The sequence below is a fragment of the Melospiza melodia genome, unplaced genomic scaffold, assembly GCF_035770615.1.
Source record: "Melospiza melodia melodia isolate bMelMel2 unplaced genomic scaffold, bMelMel2.pri scaffold_18, whole genome shotgun sequence".
NCBI lineage: Eukaryota > Metazoa > Chordata > Aves > Passeriformes > Passerellidae > Melospiza > Melospiza melodia.
The window spans coordinates 19,253,175-19,272,030 of NW_026948525.1; the positions used below are offsets into that span (position 1 = coordinate 19,253,175).

Consider the following 18,856-nt stretch of genomic DNA (forward strand, 5'->3'; position numbering starts at 1 on the left):
ACTGATAAGCAACAAAGGGGGAACTGACGCAGGCACTGAGGCCACACACGGTTGTAAAGATGGGACACAGCTTTATGCAAATGTGAGTATGCTAATGAAGTGTTACAATTGTGACTTTTAAAATATAACTAAAGGCTAAAGGAGATCAAATGGGTGACACCGTGGAATATCATGGAACCAAGTGTGAATTGTTACAGGACCCAGGAGCCCATGGTGACACCGTGGTGGAATCTCATGGAACCAAGTGCCCATGAGTTTCATGGCTCAGCCTCATAGAACACTGGAGACCATTGTGTCCGACTGGGAACACATGGAACAAAGGCTCCTTAGTGACACAGGAGGGCCTCATGGTATAAAAGAGATCATCCTGATGGAATGGAAACTCATGGATTCAAGGGTCCACTCTTTTGCTGTGTGGCCTCAGGGAATGCTGGAGACCATTGTGGCACCATGGAAACGAATGGCACAAAGGCTCCACTGTGACCCAGCAGGGCCTCATGGAACCAAGGACACCCCATGATACAATGGATCTCATGGAACCAAGGTCCAGTTGTGACAAAGTTGGGCCTTATGCAACCAAGGACATGGCCATGATCCAATGCAATCTCTAGGATCCAAGGATCAATTGTCAGCACCTCAGGGTCTCATGAAACCAAGCACAACATTGTGACACAGTGGAATCTCATGAGAGCAAGGCTCTGCTTTGATCAAGTGGGGCCTCATGGGACACAGGTGCCACTGGGACATTGTCAGGCCTAGTAGGAACAAGACACCACTGTGGAAGACCAAGACCTCATGGGACCTAGGAGAGCACTGTGACACAATGGAACCTGATGGAACCAAGGGCCCATTGTGACACGGCAGGGTCTCATGGAACCCCTGTGCCACTGGGACTTTGCCAAGGCTCCTGCAAGCAAGGTTCCACTGTGACAAAGGCAGGCCTCATGGCACCCAGGAGACCATTGTGGGACATTGGAATCTCATGGAACCAAGGCCCCATTGTGACAAAGCACGGCCTCATGGAAGCCCATGAGTGCCACGGGGACATCTCCAGCCTTGGTGGAAGCAAGTGTCCATTGTGACACAGCACAGCCTCACATCACAGGAGAGCAGAGGGATGCCATGGAATCTTGGGGAACCAAGTGTCAATTCTAAACACAGTGAGGACTCATGGAACCCAGAAGACCATTGTGACACTGCCCTTTGTCACAATGGGGCCGTGCTTGTATGAGAATCCATGGGCCCACAATGTTCTCCTGGGTTCCAGGAGGCCCTGCGGTGTCACAATGGCCCCTTGCTCCCACAAGCCACGGCATGGTTCCTGTTGCCCCTGGGTTCTGGGAGGCCATGCTGCATTCACAACTGACACTTGCTTCCATGAGATTCCGTTGCGTCACAGTGGTCCCCAGGTTTCCATGAGGTTCTGCTGTGTCACAGTGGACACTGGGTTCCACAAGAGCTGGCAATGTCCCAGTGGCACCTGTGTCCTGTGGGCCCCACTTTGCCAAAGCAGAGCCTTGGCTCCATGAGATTCCAGGCTGTCCCAGTGCTCTGCTGAGTTCCATGAGGCTGTGCTGTGTCACAATGGACACTGAGTTCCACTTGCCCTGGCAATGTCCAAGTGGCACCTGGCTTCCATGAGGCCCCGTTGTGTTTGCAGGTGACACTTGGTTCCCCAAGATGTCATTGTCACGCTGCTCTCCTGGGCGCCCTGAGGCCTTGCTGTGCAATAATGGAGCTATGTTCCTACCAGACCTGCAATGTCCCAGTGGCACCTGTGTCCCATCAGGCCCCACTTGGTCACAGCATGGCCTTCGCTTAACAACTGACCCTTGTTTCCTTGAGATTCCATTTGTGAAAAACACGTTTACTCTCCTGTGAAAATGTACAAAGTTTAATAAAGGACAATGGGAGACCAGGACCATGGAGCCAAGGTTATTACGGCCGGGTGCATCTTGGCACTCAGCCAGGAGCACCCTGTTACCTTCGGGGATCCCCCTGAAATATCTTTCCCTTACATCAGCCTGTTGCATATTCATAGACCATCATGCATATCCATAAACTACTTTACATATTCCAGGAACGATTTTACATGGCCCCTCCTTGGGTCTGCCTTTTCAGAGCATGTGTGTTTCTTGGCTGTGGTTTTGGCTCCTTCTCTTTATCACCTCCAGTTTTTGGGCCTTGGTCCACTCTGACTTCAGACGGTGAGTGCTGAGAGTCGGCAGATCTGTACAGGTGTCCTCATCCTGTGTGCATTGGACGTTATCCCATCCAAGCAGGCAGTTTAACACAAGCACACCCCTATCAGCTATTTCACTACTATGTATAAGCTCAATTAACAACAGAAATAAAAACTATATCTTTACAACAAAGTTACTGTAACATAACACATACAAAATCCATTTTAATATTTGCAAAAAGCCAATTTTATGATGTTTATCTCTAACAGGGTGAAGGAACCCTGGCCCAGGCTCTGGCCCTGCGGGACACGGGGACGCTGCCGGGGGGTCCCTGTCCCCCTGTGCCACCCCCAGGGCCCCGTCCCCCTGTCCCCGTGTCAGGCTCTGGGGTCGATCTCGTGGAACATCCTCTGGGGGAGGCTGTGGGGCCGGAGGCGGGGGGACCCAGGGGGAAAGGGGACCCCGCTGTCCACAAGCAGGGTTGGGCTGCTGGGGGGAGCTGTGAGGGGGCCGGGGCAGAGTGACCTCCCCAGTGACCTCACACAGCCCCTGTGATGTCATACTGCCCGTGCGATGTGACACTGCCCCTGTGATGCCACACTGCCATCTGTGATGTCACACAGTCCCTCTGATGTCACACACCCCCTGTTTTGTCAAACAGATCTTCTGATGTCACACAGCCACCAGTGATGTCACAGAACCACTCTGTTATGTCACACAGCCTCTATATGAAGTTATTCAGCTGCTGTGTGATGTCACAGAGCAGATGTCACAGGCTTCTCTGTGATGTAACAGCCTTCTCTGTGACATCACATAGCTGCTTTGTGATATCATATTCGATGTCACAACCCACATTGTGATGTCACAGACCAACCTTCTATGATGTCACAGCTAGCTCTCTGATGTCACAACCCCCTCAGTGCTGTCACAGAGCCCACTCTGTGCTGTCACACAGCCCCTTGCTGACATCACAGCTGCTCTGTGCTTCTCTGACACAGCCCCAGAGGTGCTGCTGTGACACAGCCCCCTCGGGGACATCCCACAGCCCCTGCCAGTGCTGAGCCCCTGTGAGCTCTGTCTGTACCCTGCTGGTGTCCCTGAGGGGCCCTGGCAGCGTCCCAGCCCTGCTGGGCTGTGCACAGGAGCTGCTCCTGACCAGAGCTGTCTCTCTGCAGCGCTGCCCTTGCCAGGAGCTGCCTCTGGGCCAGGAGCCCGGCCCAGATCAGCAGCACAGACACAGCACAGGGACTTCAATGACCCTCTGGGGCTTTGCTGCTCTTTGCATCAGACCCAGTCCCTCAGAGTGTGCTCAAAGAACTTCTCAAAAGCTCAAAGTGAGACTGAAATACTAAAGTTTCTTGTACTTTAAAGAGATTCCTGTGAGGGACAGGACTGAGAAAGTGTCCCCAGGTTCCAGTTAGAGCAGAACACTGGAGGCAATGATGGCAGCTGGGGACAATCAAGGCAAAGGAGTCTCTGGTGCTGAGAACACCTGGATGTGTTTGAGGAATGCAAAGGGCCAAGGCCTGAGCCCCAGACCCTGGCCAGGCAGATCCTCTCCCTCCCTCCTTGCTCAGGGTCCTTCCCGGGATGGGCACTGGCATGTGGGGATGTGCAATGCCAGGAGCATGGGGCAGCCCCTGCCAGGCATCTGAGCAGGGACGAGGAGGCAATGAGGCCCCAACCCTGCAAGGGTCACTTGTCCCCTCCTCGTGGCCTCAGGCCCAGGCCCAGCAGCCATGGCCAAAGTGCTGCCCAAGTTGGCTCTGGCAGGGCTGTCTTGCAGCTGCTGCCCATCTCTGTACCCTGTGCAGCCCAGGCTGTCCCACGGTGTCCCTGCCCTGCGCCTCTGTCCCTGCAGGCTGTCGGCATCCCCCGGCTGCCCCACCTGGCTGGGCCCTTCCTTTGCTGACAGCTCTGCCTCCTGCCTGCCCCTGCCTGCCCACACAGAGCCTTGGGCTGCTCCAGGCTCCTGCTGGGGACATGCTGCACCACAGCCCTGCCCTGCCAGGGAAATTCCTTTCTCCTGGTGCAAGTCTGGGCCTCCTCAGCTGCACTTGGCATTAATTCTTTCTCTCTCTGGCTGTTTTCCACCTATGTCAAAAGGATCCACCATCCCTGAAATCACTCTTTAAACACTCTCATAGCTCTGCTCCACTGTGCTCAGTCTCCACCCCACTGAGCACAGAGCTCCTTTGTCCCTATACAGTGCTCATGTGCCCAAGGCCTCCAAACCCCTCCTTGGGACAGCTCTGGGCCCTCTCCAAGGTGTTTCCAAATGAAAACATTCGGCTCATAGTCTAAGAAAATCACCAGAGGACAGAGCCAGCCTGACCTGTCTGTCCTGGCTATTTTGTCTGGGAGCAATCCTTAGACATACAGAATTTGGGTGGCCAAATTCTAATTTTAGCCATGGTCCCTGGACAAGAAGGCTGGTTCTTTTCCATAGGAATGAAGGAACAGAGCCCCAGTGTTTCCAGGACAGATGAGAGGTGACCATCAGAGGCCAAGGCTAGCCCGAGCTGGCAGGTTTTGTTTTGTGAGATACCATTGCAAATAGGAATTTTTTTAGGAAGAGTACCAATTTTGGCAATGGGAATCTGAAAAGTCAGAGAGTTCCATAGCAAGGAAAGCATGGAGCCCCAGTGCTCCAGGAGCTGATGAGAGTCAGCCCTTAACATCCCAAGATCAGCCAGAGCTGTCAGGTGGCCCCTGGGAGGCCAAGCCAGCCAGAGCTGTTCCATGTTCCCTGGGTTCCATGGGGCCCCACAGTGTACCAGTGGTCCCTTGTGTCCACGAGACCCTGACATGTGATAATGCCCCCATGGTGACACAAGGCCCTGAAGGGTCACAATGGTCTCCAAGGCTCCATCAGGCCCCACAGAGCCATAATGGTCTCTGGGTCCATGGAGCCCCTCTGTATCACCAAGGCCCCTTGGTCCCATTGGCTCCAGTGGTGCCACAATGATAGCCTTGGTTCCAGGGGCTCCTGTGGTGCCACAATGATTCCCTTGGTTCCTTGGGCTCCAGTGGGGCCACAATGATCCCCTTGTTTCCTTGGGCTCCAGTGGTGCCACAATGATCCCCTTGGTTCCATGGGCTCCAGTGGGGCCACCATGATCCCCTTGGTTCCATGAGGTCCCCACAGTGTCCCAGGGATCTCTATTGGAAAAAAAGTGGCTCCCAATATTACCAGTTAGATTGTGCCTGGGCTAGTCTGACCCTCGCTGCTGGGCCAAAGGCAGCAACTGCGGTGTGTCACCCCAGAGATACCTCGGCTTGCTGGTGGTTGCAGCTGGGCACTGAACAAGTCCAGGCTTGTAAGGGACCCCGTTACCTCAGGAGGATAGCTTCAGGCGATGGTGAAGAGAAAAAGGAGAGGATTCTGCTGGAGGGTTTAATGTCCAGAGGTTTATTCCATGGTTACAGAGGTCTGAACGTGAGGACCTGCTCCAACAGAACAAAGACCGCATGGTCTGATCACCTTTTTAAGCTCAGGGACAGGGGGAGGGGAGGTACAGGTGAGCCACCAACCAGGTGAGAGGGGCAGGGTCTCAGGGGAAGATGACACCCAGACAGGCCAATGACCTCTGGGCATAGGGGCATCCTTTGAACTCGACCAACCACACGACGCCTTGCTGGAACGTTTAGCCTGATTGACAGGACTCACTCAGCATGGGGGCAAGGGGGAAGGGATAGACGTATAGGCACACCTGGGAAAGTGACCTGGAAGGCCAAAATGGGACATCACAGCACACCACAACAGATCTCCATGGGAAGGAAAGAACCCAGCTCCAGTGTTGCAGGGGCAGCCACCAAAGGCCAAGGCCAGCCAGCCTTGACAGTACTGGCAGCTTTTGCCTGGGAGCAACCCTTGGATATTCAAAATTTCAGAGGTGGAATCCCAATTTCAGACATGGACACTGGGGGAGAAGGATGGCTCTTTTCCATAGGAAGGAAAGCACAGAACACCGGTGGTGTTTCAGGGGCAGATGAATGGGGGCCATCAGAGGCCTAGGCCAGGCAGACCTCTCTGTCCTGGCAGTTTTTGTCTGAAAGCAACCCTTTGATATCGGGAATTTGGGAGGTGGAACCCCAGTTTTGGCTGTTTCTGCATGGATAAGGATGGCTCTTTTCCATAGGAAGGAAAGCACACAGCCCCAGTGTTTGGACAGCAGGGGAGAGGCACCCTCAGGAGGCCAAGGGCAGCCATACCTGTCTGTTTTGGCAGCTTTCACTTGGGAGCAATCCTTGCATGTACGGAGTTTTGAACATGGAATCCCAATTTTGGCCATGGTCAAGATAGGTGTTTTTTTCCCATAGGAAAGTAAAACACAAAGTCCAAGTGTTTTGGAAGAAGATGAGAGCTGGCCACCCTCAGCCAGACCTGTCTCTCCTGGCACCTTTTGTTGAGGGGCTTTCCTTGGACATTGGGCATTTTAGAGGTGGAATCTCAGTTTTGGCTGTGGGTGCCTGGACAAGAAGAAGATTTCTTTTCATTAGGAAGGAAAGCAGAGAGCCCCAGTGTTTCAGAGGTAGATGAGGGCCAGCCCTCAGCAAGCCAAGGCCAGCCAGACTTGTCAGTCCTGGCAGCTATTGTCTGGGAGCTATCCTTGGATATAGGGAATTCCGGAGGCAGTGTCCCAGTTTTGGCCATGAGTGCCTGGTCGAGATGGACTTTTTTTCCCCATAGGAAAGAAAAGCACATGGTCCCAAGGTTTCAAAGGCAGATGAGAGGTGGCCCCAGGTAGCCAAGGTAGCCAGATCTGTCTCTCCTGGCAGATTTCATCTGGGAACAACAACAAAAACATGTAAGGGAATTTGGAGAAGGAATCCCAGTTTTGGCCATAGGGCCCTGGAGGAGGACCAGGACAGTTCTCTCCCATAGGAAGGAGAGCCCAGAGCCCCAGTGCTCCAGGAGCAAATGAGGAGCAGCCCTCGACAGCCAGACCTGTCCAGCAGCCCCCGGGAGGCCAAACCAGCCACACCTGCTCCCTGTCCCCTTTGTTCCATGGGGCCCCACAGTGTCCCAAGGGTCTCCTTGATTCCAGTGTTGCCTTCTGATATAAGGCAAGGCGACCTGGTTTCGAGGAGCAGCACAGCGACCCAAACCCTCCAGGGTCGCTTGGGCCAGAGAAGCACACAGACACCAATGTGGTGGATGGTCAAAGGCCTTTATTATCTCATCTCGTGGGGTTTTATAGTCTAAGGGGTCTCTCTATGTCAGAGGGGTCTGCAGTACCATCTATGGTTAGTAAGGAGTGGAAAGTTACTAGCACTACTATCGTTAGGGGGGCTGCATTCCTGGTTACATTCCTAGAGTGATGTCTTATCTTAAGGGATTATGGAAAAAGGAGTCCTGCGCTTTCCGTCACATCGTGTGATCTTCCGATCGCCTGTCCCTATCTACCACATCTCCCCCCCCTTTTTCACAAATGAATGAGGTAGTCATATACATAGGCACTGAAATGAGGTATACAGTTGTAATTCAACAAGGCAAAGGGGTTTGGTAAACCTGAGCAAGTTTTTGCCAGGTAAGTTTAGAAAATCTTGTGACTGGCAGTGTTCCCTGGTTGAATTCACAGCAGTGAATTGCCGGCCTATGAACAGGATGTTGGCCCGTTCTAGGAGGGTCTGAACGAACGAGACCAGCTTGTTCAGCAGGCATGGTCCGAAGGTAACAGCTAAAAGTAGCATTGCCAATGAACCTATTAGGGTAGAAATTAGGGTGGTTAGCCATGGTGATTGATTGAACCAGGACTCGAACAAACCCTGTTGGTCTTCCCTGTCTTTCTGTCTCTGAGCCAGTCTGTTTCGGAGTTCCGCCATGGAGTCTGTCTCTTACGTCTCCCGTGTGGTCTGCATAGAGGCAGCATTCCTCTTTCAAGGCGGCACACAGGCCTCCTTGCTGCATGAACAGGAGGTCCAGTCCTCGCCTGTTCTGCAAGACCACTTCTAAGAGTGAGGAGACTGACTTCTCTAGGAAGGAAATGGATTTCTCAATATTTTGCAGGTCCTCATCGATGGTCATTTGCATCTGGGACAGTCCTTGGTGTTGGGTCGCTAGGGTTGAGACACCCGTGGCCGTTCCGACTGCTCCCAGGCCGAGCAGCATTGCGATAGTTACAACTGTTATTATTTCTCTTTTGTGGAGCTGGTTAGGTTCCTCAAAAAGGTGGTACACTTCATCATCTGAATGGTACAGGACCCTAGGAACAATCAGAACTTGGACACAAAAGTCGTTAGAATCATTGAATTTGGGAAGGAACACACAGGGACTCACTCCAGATTGCTGGCAAACCCACATCCCAGATGCGGATGGGACTACCCACTTACTGTTTTTCCTGTTGGGCTTGACAACTTTGGTGCAGATGTTGCATTTCCACCTAGCTAGGGTTGCATTGCCAAAGCATCTGCCCTGGCCTGTGACTTGACTCAGGGTGACTCCTTTGCGAGGTTATCCCATCTGCACTGGTGAGGGGCGTTGGCTGTGGAGTAACTGAAAGGAGTGTTTAAAGCGACTCCTTAGTAAAAGGGGAGTTTAACGTCGTAACAAAGCCAGCAGGATTCGGTTAGGTTAGGGTTGGATTCGTTCAGGGATACAAAGGTAGCTTCTAACATACGAAGGATTGGGTCTGAGTCCGACCCGGCTGAGTGGCCTATCTGAAAGGCTTCCGCATGGCCAGTCGGGATATTGGTGACCTTTGTGGGCAAGGCTTTGGGGCAGGTGATGTTTCTCCCTTTCTGTGCACTTTTAATCACTTTGTTGGGTCCGACCGCTCGGGGTGCCGACGGTTGGAGTCTGATAATTCGCACATTCACCCTCTCTTTTGACCCTTGAAGGACTACTGTCCATGTTCTGCCTATGGCCCAACTAGGGTGATCTGGCTGCAAAACCATCATGTTATAGCCAGTGCATTTCCGAATTTTAGGGATTTTATGGCAGTTTCGATAGAAACTTACCTGGAGGAAGACGGGTGTTTTGCAGCTGCTGGGTGCCCAGGTGAACTGTAAGAATTTGTCGGGCTCTTGTGGATCCCACCCAGGCCCCGATGGTCTGGCATCTGTAACTATGATTTCGCAGCCCCAGTGCCCACAATGTCCCCACCCTGGGTGATTGCAGTAACTTTTTCCTGGGTTTGAAGCTGGGCACCAGTAGGATAGGTACATGTGTGTGGCATGTGGGGAATTGGGGTCTACCTTTGGTTGTCCTGGAAACAGGTCGGTAATGCGGAGCACGAAGGATGGGGTGTTCGGTGTGGTGATTTCTTTGAGCACCTTGTCACTACTAAGGTGTTGCATGACCCACCTGAATGGCCGATGGGGATAGTAGTCTGGGCTGGCTTGCCCTCTGGCGACAAGCCCCAACAGCAAAATCACACAGAAACACTGTTGATGCTTGGGTCTCACCCATGCGGGTCTCACGGGTGCTGTCTGGCGGCTTGGTGGTCTGTCACTTTCCTCTGGAACGGGGATGTACGCGTCACGAGGATGTCCCACGAGCATGTCCTGTAAACAGAAACTCGCAACTCTCGTCAGTCTCATTCTGCTCATTGTGAAAGTCGGGCTTGATTGACTTAAGCGGGCACCACCTGATTTTGCCATCCTTTTTGACAGCTGCATATCCTCGCCCCGTGAGCATCAGCCTCCAGCCCCGTTCCCATTCGCCTAGCTCATTTCTAATTACAACCTGCACGCCCTCCTCTAGCGCTCGGGTCGCCTGGTGTTTTTGAACGGGACTGTTTGTTTCATCCCCCCTAGGGAATTGATTCAGTGCTAGCAAAGCGGTTGCCAGCATACGCACCTGATCTCCTGGGGGAATGGAATTGGGAAAGCCCTCTGCTTTCACCAACACTTTTAGCTTGGTTTTCAGGGTCTGATTTGCTCTCTCAACTATGGCCTGCCCAGTACTGTTATACGGGATACCTTGCACTAATGTGATGCCCCATTTTGAGGCGAATTCTTGCACTGTTTTGGAGGTGAAATTGGAACCGTTGTCAGTTTTGACCTGCTTGGGGATACCAAGCCAAGCCATGGCTGTCAGCCAGTGCTGAATTGTGGCCTTGGAGTTTGTTTTGGGGTGTTGTGTGGCTATGGTCGTTCTGCTATAAGTGTCTACTGTCACTGCAAGCCATGCTCGGGGCTTCAGCAGTTGACACCAGGTGAAGTCCGACTGCCAGATCTCTGAAGGCTTGAGACCTCTCGGATTGACCCCACAGGTCCATAGGGGTGACTTTTGGCAATGAGGGCAAATGGCTACCACATGTTTTGCGTCCACTGTCGAGATTTCGCATCTCTTCGCCAGTGCTTTGGCTCCGATGTGGAGCGACTCGTGCAGTTGACGAGCTTCCTGCAACATCCATACGTCTTTTGCTGCAGCGTCCGCTTTGTTGTTGCTGGTCTGGAAATAACCTTTGGCTGGGTCATGGCTGTTGATGTGAATGACTGACACGGTGCCCTATCGCGAGGAGAGCGCTTCTTCCAGCATTAGGGCTGCTGCAGATGTTGACACGCCTGGTGCTGCCATGGCTAGGCAGAGTCTTGCCACGAATATAGAGTCCGTTACAATGTTGAGGTGTTCGTCTTGGAAGAGTCCGCACGCCAAGACGACTGCTGCTGCCTCCAGCTGTTGCACTGACAGTGTGGGGTCACACGCTTTGACGTAATGCCTTTGTTCTCCTGCCTGCCAAACTGCTGTTGCAGTTGAGGTCGTGGAGGAAGCGTCTGTGAAGACCGTTGGTCCTGCCTGTGGTCGGTCCATGACCTTTGGCGGTATGTCCATGTCAACAATGGTCAGCAGATGAGTCCAGGGTGGTCTGGAAGAATAGGAGATTTCTCCTCCGAAGCTGGTGAGAGCAAGGGCTTGGTGCTCCAATACTGTGGCTGACTCCGTGGTCGGTTGCTTGCGGAAAGGAAGGTGGATTCTTGTTGGCTCGGTTCCTAGGTGTTTCAAGGCCAGTTTCCTGCCTTTCATGATGAGGTTAGCGATGCATTCGATTCCCGGGGAAAATGCATGAGCAGGTCTTCCGAGAACCACCCATTGGATTGGTCGGGACTTTTTGGAAGGTCCTTGGGCCAGTGCTCCCACTCCCCCCTTCGGTGTAAAGTGGACGTATAGGTCCAGCGGCATGGCTGGGTTCCATCTGGCAAGAGTGCCAGTGGACATCTGGCTTTCGATGAAGTTGAGGGAGCTCGTTGCTTGCAGTGTCAGCTCCTTGGGTTCGCAGGGGTGCTTTCTTTTCAGGAGGTGAAGTGTTATAGCCACCACCTGGGTGCTTTTCCATGCCCGGGACTGCCCTCCCACTCCGTTCACTGGAGGGACTTCTTTGAATTGCCAGTGCTTGGGGAAAAATCGTGCAGTCTGATCCTGTGTCCGCCCAAAACTGAAGCCCTATGACGTGTGGATCTTGACTGCCATAAAGCCGGCATGTCCCCCACACCATCAGGGGCTCCTTCCCTATTTTCATGGCCAGGGCCACCCAGGGGTCCCGCTCTGGGGTGTCCCCTGCTTGTCCTGTGGCACCCGTTCGGCTTGTGGTGGTGGGGGGTGTGCAAGTACTGCTGGCAGGGGTGCGAAACTGACTGCTCCCTGTGGGGGCATGGGGTACGGGGGTCCCCTGCCCCACTGGGGGTTGGCATAGATGGGCCGTCTCGCATTTGCAGCCGGAGGAGGCTGAGTATGGCCCTGCTGGCCCTTCCCTCTCCCGTGTCCCCGGGGCTGGGATCTACAGTCCCTAGCGAGGTGTCTTCCCGCAGCTCCAACAGATCCCTCTCGGGCGTGCTTGGAGTGCGGGTGCTGCCAGGGAAAGCTGTGCCAGCTGGGGACAGCTAGCTGAGTTGTTGCCCTTCCCCAGAAGCCTGGGCTAACGCGGTCGTCCTGCCACTCCTGCTTAGATACAATCCGCCCCGCCCCATCAAAAAGCATGCGGCTTCTTTGCGTAATATCAAAAGTGAGCAGATCATCATTGCTAAAAAGGCCATCCACAAGAGTGGATACTACAGCTGAGTTGATCCCTTTTTCTGAAATCGCATTGACAATCGCTTGCACATCTTTTGGGTTAACTGGGGTATATGCCCTTTGTTGGTTTCCCTGCGCTCCAGTGACCCTCACCGGGAAAGCATGTATCGTGGCTGCCGGTGCCCAGTCAGCACAAGCTATTTTTATTTTTCCCCAGTCGGTGAGTTTGTGTTGTGATTGTTTCCCGATATTGCTTAAAGCTTTATTCAGTTTCGCTTGAAACCGCATTAACTCTGCTCTCTCGGGTTCCGAGTCCGAGCCGGGCTCACTCAGCTCTTCCGAGCTGTCTGAGCAGCTGTTACTTAACTCTAAGCCGCAAGTTGATTGCCGGTACATTTCCGGCGCTCCGTGACGTATTGTGCAGCTTCGACCCCGCTCCTCCCTTCGGGGGTGGTGCCGCTCCCGCCCCCTGGGCTTGCCCTGCCTCCCGGAGGGAGGGATCTCTCCCTTATATGGTAGTAGCGTTGGGCACGGCTCTTGATCGAATATGCGCTCTTTGTCGCTCCCCCGCGCATGCGCGCTTGCGGGGACCCGTGGCTCTAGACCGAGCATGCGCTCTGTGCTGGTCTCCCACGCATGTGCATCTGTGACTTCTCGCACCTCCAGGGTTTCCCCACCGCGGACTCGCACGCCCCGCCCCTCCCCTGGGTCACCAGCGCCATGTTTTGCCATGTGCGGCGGGGCCACCGCCCGCGTGTCCGTGCTAGCCGTTTTCTCGGCATCTCGGGCTTCTTCCACGAGTTCCCCCCAAAAGGACCGCGCGCGCTGCTCTGCCTCCTGCGTCGGATTGGCGACCGGCAGGGGAGGGACGGGTAGAGAAACCGCGGACTTCTCGGAAGGTTCCGTGGGGGGGCCAGGACCTGGCGGGCTCCGCGGGAGGGTCGGAGGGTCCCCTGAGTGTTCCGGGGGGTCCCCTGGGGGCTCCGGGGGGTCTGGGCTCGGGCTCAGGGAGAGGTGGAACGCGCCTGGCCCCCACGTATTCCCGCTTTCAATCAGATCGCTCTCAGAGGCGGTTTGCGTCGCAGCCCCCACCCTCAGCTTTGGTGTAGCTAATAAACATGTACGCGCGGCTTTCCACGTCTCCTGTTCTTCTAACGCCTTGCGTAGGGCCTCTTCTACTTTCCCCCACGCTTTGAGGCTTTTACCACTGCCTGAGGACTTAGTGTCCTCTGCTAAGGCAGCAGTGCATTTCTCCCACACTTCCAAATATAATATATCTACTGGACGTTCAATCGTCCCCAGCTCTAGGAGCCTTGCAATAGCAAGATTAAAATTCCTGAGCTCACATTTAATTCCCCATTGCTCATGAGCCTGACTTACGACCTTCGCTGTGGCTTCCATGGTCCACACGGGTCCGGGGGCATCCCCCCGCTACAGTCGGTCCTGCCGCTGCAGCCGTCGTCCTCTGTCCAGGCGAATTCCCGTTCCCCGAGCCACTTCCCGGGTGTCGGCACCAGTTGTTGTTTTCTGATATAAGGCAAGGCGACCTGGTTTCGAGGAGCAGCACGGCGACCCAAAACTCTCCAGGGTCGCTCGGGCCAGAGAAGCACACAGACACCAATGTGGTGGATGGTCAAAGGCCTTTATTATCTCGTGGGGTTTTATAGTCTAAGGGGTCTCTCTATATCAGAGGGGTCTGCAGTACCATCTATGGTTAGTAAGGAGTGGAAAGTTACCAGGAGTGGAAAGTTACTAGCACTACTATCGTTAGGGGGGCTGCATTCCTGGTTACATTCCTAGAGTGATGTCTTATCTTAAGGGATTATGGAAAAAGGAGTCCTGCACTTTCCGTCACATCGTGTGATCTTCCAGTCGGCTGTCCCTATCTACCACAGTTTAGAGACAGACTGTCTAACATAAGTGATAAGTATTGGAAAATGATTGTAAATAATGTACACATTGTTGATAGTATATAAAAAGTTAACACCACCCCAAGGGCAGGGACTGTGCCACAACCTGACCTGCTGGGCAGATCTCAGCAGGTCAAAGAAAAAATGTAACAGATAAGAAAAAATAAACCACCTTAAAAAGCAGAACTGACGAATCTCGACTTCTTCAGTCGCAAGGATGAGAAAAAAAAACAACTTTGCAATACTTCAGAGGTCATTTCAATCACAAAAACCCAAAACTCTCCTTCCCTGGGCACTGCCCAGCACAGCCCAGGCTGCCTCCAAGGAGAGCCCTGGGCTCTGGGAGGGACAGGATCTCCCATCCAGGGACCAGGATCAGGCCTTGGCCCTTCTGCTCCCTCAAACCAAGGATTTGCTCAGCACCAGAGTCTCCTGCCCAGTGCCTCTGCCTGCTGCAACCACAGCTCCAATCATCCCCTGGGGAGGCTCCCACAGAAAGGGCTTTCAGTGGCATCTCCCAGTGCTTCACCACGCTTTGGGTTTCTCTTCTCACTTGGATTTCTTGAGGCACTGCTGCTTTCTCCTCTCAGCATCTAAGGATCCTGGACTCAGAACAGCAAATACACCCCAGGGCTCATTCAAACAAAGAAAGGCCTCACAAGTCATTACCTTCTGTTGGGAAGGATGAAAGTTTGACAAGAAAGTCTCACAGATGTGTGAGCTTGGCAGAACGATTTTTAAATGTGGAGTCTGATGAAGGAATAGAGATGGAAGCAAGTTTTGATATAGAAGAAAAGAATTGCTGGGCCAGTCTTACTGGATAACCAAGGAGGCAAAGGGAGTGTTGTTGGAAGGGTTTTTTTGGGTTAGAGCAAAGGATAAACACACGTCAAACAAGATGTTTTTACCAAGCAGAAAGATAGCACAGGCAAACAAGACGTGTAGCAAAATAGAAAAAAGGTCTCAGAATTTTCCACTGCAAGAAAACTGAAAAACAACTTCTAGCTTAAACTGTGATGTACTGACTTTTAGTGATTGGAGAATAGTAACATCAATATGGCAATTATAGGAGTTATGATAGGCTATAGGTAAAAGTAAAGCTATAGATTGGTTCTCCTGTGTTAAGATGCTCAGCAAAGAAGAGTATATAATGCACTGTAACCAAAGCTAAAGGGTCTGCAGGCTTGTGTGCAGCTGGAGCTGACAGCTGTAGGCACAGGCTCTGTCACCCATGACCCTGGACTGCTCTAACATCTTGGATACAATAAACTGCATTTTGTAGAGACACCTGGAGTCCCACATCTCTCATTCAGGCTCTTACAGTGGCACCCATGTTTCAGTTGGCAAACTTGGACTTATTGACAGTAAGAGACCTCCTGGTGAACTCAGTAGGAAGCAGCCACAAGGATCAGGCACTGGACTGAGGGTGACCGTGGCCCAGACAGGAGTTGCTGCTGGACAGTACCTGGATCGGAGTCTCTGTGTACAGTGCCTGCTGCATAGCTGGGCAGCAGGTGAGCACCGGGAATAATGGGGCACAATAAGTCTGTTGCGCGGAGAGATGTGTATCAGCATTTAAAATCTTTAATGGCATCAAGTCCAAAAACCTTGCCTAAGCAACAGCTAAAAAAGCTTTTAAAATGGACTAGAACTCATATCCCAAATGCTGACTCTGAAGCTGTCTATACCAGAGACCTTTGGGACTCTGTGGGGGTTAAATTGTATAATGCTATCTCTCGGCATGACAAAACAGCAGCGGAACTTCTCCCCGCTTGCTGAGTCCTTGAGGAAATCTTTGTCGCGAATCTCCCGCCCCGCGCCCCTTGCCCGTTCCCATTGCACCTGAACCCTTGCAGTCGCAGCCTCGGCCTCTCCAGCCGCCAGAGAGGGGGGAAGAACAGGGGGAAGAGAACAGAAACTGCTGCTGCTCCTGCCCAGAGCCGGATCCCGAATCCTGCATCCCGCTGCCCTTGTACCTGCACCCGGGACAGGCACTGCCGGCCCAGCCTGCCCCGTGCCCGTCCCTGGCACCGCCGGCTCCGCAGCCCCAGACCCGGCTCTGGCCCCGCTGGGCTCCGACCTGCACGGCGGGGCCGGTGCGGGCTCCGTCACCAAGGTGCAGGGAAATCAGAAGTTGACTCCGTTAAACCATCGGGACCTGCATCTCATCACTGGGCAGGTTGCCACCGGCAACAAAAAACGCTGAAAGAGCCAAAAAATCATCCCCCAGATCTCCTACTTCTGAAGCTAGCAAAGCTTTGGAGAAAATTACTGAGGCTCTGCAAAATAGACAAGCACATTGTTATGCTCCAGATAAACCTTTTTTCCTTGCAGTTCAAGGAGAAATGCTGAGACTGCATGGCCTCATCTTCCAATGGGACTCCTCTCAAAATTATCCTTTGTTAATAAATGAATGGGTTTTTCTTTCTTACAGAGCACCAAAGACAATCTTCACACCTTTAGAAATGATTTCTCAAATTGTCATTATGGGCAGGGCAAGGCTTTTTGCCATAGTAGGTTGTGAATTTAAAATCATCTATTTACCTATGATTAAATCCTATTTTGATTGGGCCATGAAAAAGTCAGCAGATTTACTGTATGCCTTGTTAGATTTTCCAGTTGTTTGCTCTATTCATTATCCAGCACACAAACTGATCAAAGCTAAATTATGCTACAAAGAGAAACCCCTTATCAGTGAAGAACCTTTAGATGCAGTTACTCTCTTCACTGATGGGTCAGGAAAAACACACAAGGCAGTAGTTACCTGGCAAAATAAAAACACTAAATCCTGGGAACAAGACATTCAAAAGGTTGAAGGTTCTCCTCAGATTGTTGAATTGGCTGCAGTTGTAAGAGCATTTCAGCTCTTCCCAGAACCTTTTAACTTAGTGACTGATTCTGCATATGTTGCTAACATTGTTAAAAGAATTGAAGGGTCTGCTTTAAAAGATGTTAGCAATGACAACTTGTGTCTTTGGCTTACCTAGCTTTATCAAATTTTGTTACACAGGACTAATCTTTACTTTGCCGCTCATATTGGAGCTCACTCTGGTCTCCCAGGATTTATGGCAGAAGGGAATGCATGAGCTGATGCACTGGCATCTGCAGCGTGTGATGAGGGAGCTGCAGGAGACAGTAAAGATTGCACCCCTGTGCTTCCTGCAGCTCCCTTGCCTGACCCTGTTGAACCGGCTAAATTGAGTCATGCCTTTGTTCACCAAAACACACAGGTGCTCAGACGAGATATTCACATCTCCCTAGAGCAAGCACAAGCCATTGTACAGGCTTGCCCTGACTGCCAGCTACTTCAACCTATCCCTTCTGCAGGAGCAACCAACCCAAGGGGGTTGGAAAGTTTGCAGAAGTGGCAAACAGATATCACAAAGTACCCTTCTTTTGGGAAATTTAAAAATATCCATGTCTCTAGTGATACATTTTCAAAAGCAGTTTTTGCGTCTGTACATACAGGAGAAACAGCTAAGCATGTTTGCCAGCATTTTTCACAAGCATTTTCCTCACTAGGTGTCCCTCAAGAAATTAAAAGTGATAATGGTCCTCCATATGCTTCACAAGAATTGGCCACATTTTTAAATTACTGGGGTGTTCACCATACATTTGGTATTCGCTACGCTCCCACAGGTCAGGTGAATGATGGAAAGAACACATCAAACTCTAAAACACATTTTAGATCAACAAAAAAAAGGGGGGTGGTAGGATACACCTCAGAGGAGGTTGAATAGGGCTTTGGATGTTTATAACTTTTTGAATAGCTCTGCAGAAGAGCCTGATCCCCCCATTTACAGACATTTCAAGAATAATAAAAAAAAACAAAACTGAAGGAACACCCCCCAGTTTTAATTAAAAATCTAGAATCAGGAAAAATAGAGGGACCATTTGAGCTTATTACACGGGGGAAGGGTTTTGCGTGTGTTTCTACAGATACAGGACTCAAGTGGATTCCAGCAAAAACGTGAAACCGTACCACCCATCAAAGCCTGTGGCTGCTTCTGCACCAGTCAGTGACCCTGAGAATGTGAGCCAAGAGACGGGCACCCAAACGTGAACTACACAGAACCACCCAGAGAAAACTGTCTGCCAGAAACGGATCAAGAAAAGAATGGAGTTGTATTATTACTTGTGCTGGCGCATGCTACTTTTAACTTCTTGTTTTTATCTTTGCAGTGAAGCTTTACCTGTAACTCAACCAAAACCAAATGTTTAGGTTTCTTTAGCCAAGTCCGCAGGCTTTGACACCATTTGCTTATCTAACACCAGCCCTGATAAACCTTTTTCAACTTGTTTAGTTGGAGTTCCTTTCCCAGAGGGTTTTGATAATGTTACTTTTGAGAAATATTGGCCATATGATGATCATCACATTTCCCCAACTCCCAGCCTGAGACACCAAACCTATATTGATAATTTTAAAGTTGATAAATCTGACCTTCAAGAATTAGAAATTTTAGGCTCACTAACTATGGATACTTGTTATTTCATTTTGTAGGAAAAAACGGGCCACATTTAAATATTACTCCTTATCACCCAGTTTATAGCAATATGACTTATTAGTGTAATCAAACTAAGCTTCTTAGATATGATGAACCTCATACAGATCGTTTTAACAAACTTCCAATTCGATTCCCTAGAGGAGTCTGGCTCATCTGTGGAGACAGGACTTGGCAAGGTATTCCCTCAGAAACAGATGGTGGCCCTTGTGCCTTGGGACAACTTACAATAATTGCTCCCAGTGTCAAAAAAGCAATTAAAAAGAAAAACAGAAAAATAAGATCTTCCTGAGGGCATCATTA

The 18,856-nt window shown here is 51.5% G+C and overlaps 1 pseudogene; it reads left to right on the top strand.

Moving 5' to 3' along the window:
- The window catches only part of LOC134433311 (zinc finger protein 418-like), a 301,701-nt pseudogene that overhangs the window by 270,019 nt on the left and 12,826 nt on the right, over window positions 1–18,856 (top strand).